General features: G+C 47.1%; 1 non-coding gene across 1 annotated transcript; it reads right to left on the reverse strand.

The window, feature by feature from the left end:
- Positions 1–4001: 4001 nt before the first annotated feature.
- TRNAV-UAC (transfer RNA valine (anticodon UAC)) lies at positions 4002–4074 on the reverse strand. Its single transcript has one exon. It is a non-coding gene; the product is annotated as a tRNA-Val (tRNA).
- Positions 4075–7027: the final 2953 nt, after the last annotated feature.

Below are 7027 nucleotides of genomic sequence, written 5' to 3' on the forward strand. Positions count from 1 at the left end.
AGTTTAAACCTACTTATACAGTGCACGAGCTCTTCTCAATGCAGGTCTTACCAACGAGCTCTTTCATGTCTCCGTCTAGGCAAGCATATTTTACCTGGCACCTGGCACTTACGACCAGACCTATCAGTTATGAAGCACGCAATGTGGATAGATGCACTACCTGACAGTTGGCGGTGTGCGCCTGTAGAATGTCAGCCAAGTGCATTCGCACGTAGGTAACGCGTTTCCACGAATCAGTGCCAGCCATCGTCGGCGATGTCATGTCAACAATTCACATCAGGTTACAGTCCTTAGTAGCGGCTACCTAGCGGCTACCTAGCAAGTCAACAAACATATTATAAACATGCCTTATTTAGGTTGTAAGTATAACAAGTTGATTGCACTTGTCACAAACAAGCCCAGCAGAAATCCACTCCATTCGACGCCAGACGTCCGGTCAGCAACTAACTGAAGTGAACAGAGCTGGACAGCTAAACTAGGGATAGCTAACGTAGGCACCGGCTGTCGTTCTGCCAGGTTTTCTTGATTTACCATCTTCACCCGAGCCTTATCACTCACTCACACACATTGTTCGAAATGATCACCCCATAATTCAGCTTACTAAATTTACGAATAATGGGTTTCAGCTCATGACTCAAAACGGCATTTGTCCTGTGAGTCGCATCAGCTCACGGCTCATCCTCAACATTACTGAATCGTGAGTCGACTTCATACTAAACTCGAGAAGCACACAAGTCTGGTGAGGAGGCCCCAATTTTGTCCAGGAGGCCTCCTAGAAATACAGCCTCCACTGCAACTCAAGTACGTAGGCCGCCCCCGAACGGGGCGTCACGTTGCATAATTTTCGGGAGGGATGAGGCCCCTACCCCAATGCTGACCTGAGCCCCCTTCCACTGCTCTCCTAGCCTCCTCCCCCCCCGCACCCCTACTCTTATGAGCAAACACAGGAATACCGACCATTGAAATGCGGCAAAGGCCGCCCTGAATTGGTGGTACACTCTGTACCTAAGCACATCACAATCAACATCATTGTCCTCATACATCATATTGTCATAATCACATCAGCTCAAAAGAGAATGACATTCCTCAATATCAAGCACATCTTTGGGGACGAAAAATTATTTCTAGGATTACCGTTTCCCAAAGTTGTTCTTTGGTGTTGAGGAGTGGCACCCCCTTTTTAAGCTGATGTGGTTATGATAGCTATGATATTTGATGATAATGATCCGAGCGTAATACGTTTAGGTACCTACGGTATCACCAGCTCACTGTTTAAAAAAAATCTAGCATCGGGGAGGCAAATCCAAGCGGTTCGAAATCCTGGGCGATATGGGGATTTGAGTAAATGTTAGGTCAACTTTATTGGTTCAACCCGCACCGCCCCACCCCCCCCCCCCCCCCCCCCCACCGCCCCCAACCGATTTTGGAAAGTGACATCCCTGGCCAGCCCTGGTCTCCCAAAGTATATGTGGGAACAAGCATTGTGACGTCATCACGGAGCTTCTTTATTTTCCGTAGCATTGTAGGCCCGGGAAGGAAAAGTCTTTTCAGAGGCAGTTTTGGTGCACATTACAACAAGGAACGTTGCCTCTCTGGTACGCGAAGTGTACTTTCGGCGTCCAATACCATTGCTTTCAAATTGCAGGCCATTTTGCGCGGATATTACATCGCTCGTATGGGTAGTGCCAGTGGTAACAATAACTGGTTTATAGACGGTTATGAGTTCCTGGGTTCATCGGCTAATAGCGCTCATTCCCAGTTTTCCTAGATGCTTACCTCCTGACCTCCTAAAGCGTTCTCCTCGTTTGAATACAAGCTGTGATTTCTGTGTTTGAAATATCTAAGATCTCGCATATCTTATTGTGTTTGGTACCGGGACATACTCTCGACCCAACATCTTCCATTTCTATTCTGAATGGCCGCAGAAGGTCGTCGGCACTGCATTGTTCACCAGCATGTGGTTGCTGGACTCGACGTTGAATTTAATGTTTGGCACTTGCTTGTCTCAATAGAGGCTTTTAACAATCCCGAATATTAGTTGCGTAACTTTCGCTGTACTTTGGCCTCGTCTTTTTGTTGTTCCATCTTCCCTCAACTGTTATTTGGAAGTTTGACGTAACTCATTATGCTGATGTCGGATCATTTCATATGAGTCGACCACACTGCAAATAGCATGCTTGTGAAACGAATGGTCTTACTCTGTGATATGTAGAACGATGCGACAAGATCATGAAGACATTAACCTGTCTTGTTTGGCCAGATGACAGACTATCTAATATAGTTATGTGAGGCACTACGATCTGTGGGAAATGGCAAGGGTGCCGCCATGCTGGTTTTGTGTTTGAAACGCATTGGTCATAAGCTGTCGGGAAATAATAATAAGACGACCTGAAAAACGCATGTGGCGCTGATGCGATCACCCTCGCGCTTAATGGAAATCAACAAAGCTAACGCATCGGTATAAGGTGAGCGGGTGTGACGGCAGAAATAACACTAACCTCTAGGATACGTTCTGTCTGTTAGAGATGCAGCCAGTACGCACGCCAGGTACCGAATGGTCTTTACTCTGTGCATATGTAGAAAGATGCGACAAGATCATGAAAATGCCACCCTTTCTTGTTTGGGGCAGCATTACAGCTAGCTAATATAGTAATATGAGACGCTCCGGTCTGTTGGGAAATGGCAAGGGTGCCGCCATGATGGTTTTGTGTTTGAAAAACGATTTGTTATTTCAGCTGTCGAGGATATACATCGGCAATGTTGATTAAGCGACCTGACATAACATGTGGCGCTCACGCGATCACCCCTCGCGCTTAATGGCAGTCAGCAAAGCTCATAACGCAGCCGCATAAGGTGAGCGGGTTGACGAAAAGAATAACACTAACCCCAAGGATATGTTCTGTCTGTTTAAGAAATGCAGCCAGTACGCCGCCGTGTAGAAGGAAGTACAGCACCGAGAAAACTACTAACTAACGTGTGCACCAACGTGTACAATGCACAGGATGTAATACATCTGTACAAACAAATGCGACATCCACATATGATAGGATACCAGATAATTATGCATGTTTAGGTATGGCGTATGGCAGAGTGGGCAACCAAAGCTTCTCCCCTGTCAATGACTACACCCGTCTTTGCGCAGCCGCGTCAGTGGCGGGCGGGTGACGTAACCACGGGTGACATATCCACGGGCAAAATAACCATGGGTGATGTAACCACGGGAGACGTAACCATGGGCAACGTAATCAAGGGAGACATAACACGGGCGACAAAACCACGGGGAACGTACCCACAGGTGACGTAACCATGGGCGACGTAACCACAGTAGACGTAACCATGGGCTGACATGACTTGGCCCGGATTTGTGTAGCATACGATAGGCAGAGGCATTACCTAGGGCCCAGATAGACACGAAGTTATACACAGAACATGATACTACTTGGGGTGAGCAGAGCAATAGCCAAATGCGTTACACATGTCATTAAATGTGACCTGATACCCAGGGGGATAGCGCCATGAAGGTGCCGAATGTTAAGCCCCAGTAAAAATAATGAGCATATTTGTTACGCTAATGTTAAGGGATTGAGGGTGAGCAACTGCAAACATTGGGTTGCACCAATACGGTTCTTCTGATCCATTTTCTGATCTTGTTTTATTTGCAAGCTTTCATCGAGCTCTCCTTTCATCATTCGGTTCCATCACACCTGCCCAACTTTGCCTGGTGTCAACATTATCGGAAAGCTATATCGGATAAGGTGACTAGACATCACACGGCATGCATCAGAACAGCAACTGTAGATCCTCCGGTGACGTCACATGCCGTCAGCTGGCGGCGTTACCCGTTCGGGGCCTCAGCCTGCAAACGGGTAATGGACGATTTGCGGGGCCAAACGTAGACGGTAGTGGAGGGACTGACTAGCAATCAGTCAAACTTCACATGGCTGAGCGACTTACGTAAATCAACATAAACCCCTATTATGTCCTACTACCAACCTAAAACCTATTTCCGCCCGGGCTCGAACCGGGGACCTTCCGCGTGTAAAGCGGACGTCATAGCCACTACACTACGCAAACGATGTAGAAACGTCATCAGACCATGTTGGCGGGCTGCTAGCAAACATAGGACTGGAAGACATCGACCCATTGTATTTTATTACATAATTAATATTTTGGGCTTTACGCACTGTGCTTTATTACTATCTGGAAACATGATAAGCCTTAATTACCCGGATAACGTGTCACTTCTGACATGGCACCGGATGACCTGACCCTGATTTTATCTGTTCATCTCATCTTGACGAATAGTGGCATAAGCCCATGAATAATGATGGAGCCACTCACGTCTCGAATAATTACGCTTAGCACCACCTATAAAAACGATGCAAGACATATCAAAAATCGCTCTCCATTTGGAAGCAAAGGCACTGTACACTGAAAATATACCTGGCGTACGAGGCAGGTCACGTTTCTCCTAATGTGCCGCAAAACTGCCTCGAGAAAATACCTTTTGCTTTGGGCTCACGATACTAGAGCTTACCAAGAAACGCTGCGATGACGTCACGATGTTGATACCAGACATACTTTGGGGGCACCAACGATACCAATATTCTAGCAATGTTTTTTGGTAATTTGCGCACGACGCTCCACATCAGCGTACCTCCGGCTGCCAAACCGATGAAAGAGAGTATCCCACTGTGCTGAAGTCTCATCGGTATAGGTTCCGAAGAGTGATGGGTGATGGGGTCCATTCGTTTTTAGACAGATACCATTTGCGCAGTAAAAACATCTACCTCTGTTATCATTTGCTCGTTTCACGCCAAAAGCGGCGTCTTCCTGGTTGCAGTTCCAATCGAAACAGAAGTGCTGCTGGAGACGGCCTTCATGTTTATACGATCGGCTTCTGGGCGGGCAAGATATGGCCTAGGCTGGCCTGGTCATAACGATATGGCCAAGGTTGTCTGGAACTTTGCTCTTTGCTAAAAATCTCCGCAACGCATGTCGCAACGCAGCTGATTCTCGGAAATCATGCTCACAGTGAAACGTAACCAGGACATTACGATTGACACAAGTCAGTCGAATGACACATGTGAATCGATGCGCACTGCTTTGTACATGCACTCGTGCGCAAACGGCAGATTCGAAGACTTGGAGACCTTTTTCATGGTTGTCGTCAAATTTCAGCGACCCGATCAAAGGCATGAAACAGACTTCGCTGTGTAGGTGCATGTATCATATACAAATTAGCCACTCCAGTCCAATGCCGTTACATTCATTGCGACCCAAGCAAACGGCAAAATTAATGTATCAGATACAAATCAGCCACCTCAGTCCAATGCTGTTACATTCATTGCGTCCTCAGCAAGCGGCCAGGAACCAATCAATGTGATGCTTTCCAAACACAATGTTGAAAATAACGCGCCAGTGCCTCTGCTGAGCAAACGGGACTAGTGAAATTTCCTGTATGGAAAGTCCAGTTTATGTGGCAAAATCTACCCAATGGTTTGCGAAGTTCGCAATGATTTGGTCACAATCGCTTAGAACGTCCGCCGTTGCCGAGCTTTCTATTTGTTGCTCTTGTCGGCGCATGTTGCCACGCTCATCAGTACATTACGTAACGCCCTATTTATTAAGTGCTAAGTGGGATGCATGAGTCGATGTCTCCCAGTCATGTATTTTCCAGCAGCTCGCCGCCAGCGTCTAAAAACGCCTCATAATGCTTTCGTAGTGTGGTGGTTATCACGACTGCTTCCGACGCGGAAGGTCACTGGTTCGAGCCCGGGAAGAAGCAGGTTTTGAGGATCATTTTGATTTGCGTCTGTTATGTCCTCTCTGCACATCACCCCTGTGGATCTCTAGCTAGAAGCTTGCTGATAGTTTACGAGATGTGCTCAGTCTGGTGAAGTTTGGCTGGTTGCCAGGCCGTCTCTACCCGTCAGTGCCGAGAACGTTAGGTCCCGCACGTTCGCCCAGCACCCGTGGCGGCACCCGGTCGTGAACTGCCACCAGCTGATGACGTGTGAAGTCACGAGACAGCAAGTCTACGGCCACTGTTTTGGTGCGTGCCGTGTGTTGCCTAGTCACGTTATTTGATGCAGTCCTCAGTTAATGTTGAGACAAAGCAAAGATGGGCGGATGCGATGCATCCGAATCGATGAATGTCCGTAAATATAGTAGGAGTCATATCAAAAACGCATAATAGATTGGTGCTCATGACACCAACAACAAAGTAGCCAGCCTACTCGTGCTGATTTAAATAAAGAGATAAGCTGCTCACCCTCAATGTTAAAAGTAGTGTCCTACCTCTCGGGCATATCTCAGAAGCATCCTCTAGAAAAACGTCAGGACTAGTTGTCTCAGCACGGATTGTGCCACTGCAGCCCCGTCAAGACATGACAAGAACATCATCTTAAATCATTCTGAGCCAAAATTACGCTGTAAACGCTTTGGAACAGAACTACGTCTCCTCTCTTCCGTCGTGACTACGGTCTCCATGGCACCCACCGTGCGCACATTCTACTGGTGCGAATCAAAGAACGCTTGGCATTGACTGATTGAAATTTGCACTAGTGCGCCACGCGGATCATATGATGCTTCCATTCTCGCAGTCAAAGTGCGCCTCGAAAACAGTCACTGTTGTAAACACTATATGGATAAATCAAAGTCATCGGATACCGATTTGTTGAAACACGCGGTGTGATGGCTTCATGCCGCATATATTTTATGCAAACAGGGTACTTCAAGCTTTTGCAGCATCCAGTAAATAAACATTCGTAGGTACATGTTGGGTGACATATTCGTGTGTTGAAAACATGCATGCATGTAGGTTAGGTGAGGTTAGGTTAGGTTAGGTTAGGTTAGGTGAGGTGAGGTTAGGTTAGGCTAGTAGAGGTTAGTTTAGGTTAGATGAGGTGAGGTGAGGTGAGGTGAGGTGAGGTGAGGTTGGGCTAGGTTAGGTGAGGTTAGGTTAGGATAGGTGAGGTGAGGTTAGGTGAGGTGTGGTGAGGTGAGGTGAGTTTAGGTTAGGTTA

Source organism: Pollicipes pollicipes, unplaced genomic scaffold (assembly GCF_011947565.3).
Source record: "Pollicipes pollicipes isolate AB1234 unplaced genomic scaffold, Ppol_2.1 Scaffold_951;HRSCAF=1101_pilon_pilon_pilon, whole genome shotgun sequence".
Taxonomy (NCBI): domain Eukaryota; kingdom Metazoa; phylum Arthropoda; class Thecostraca; order Pollicipedomorpha; family Pollicipedidae; genus Pollicipes; species Pollicipes pollicipes.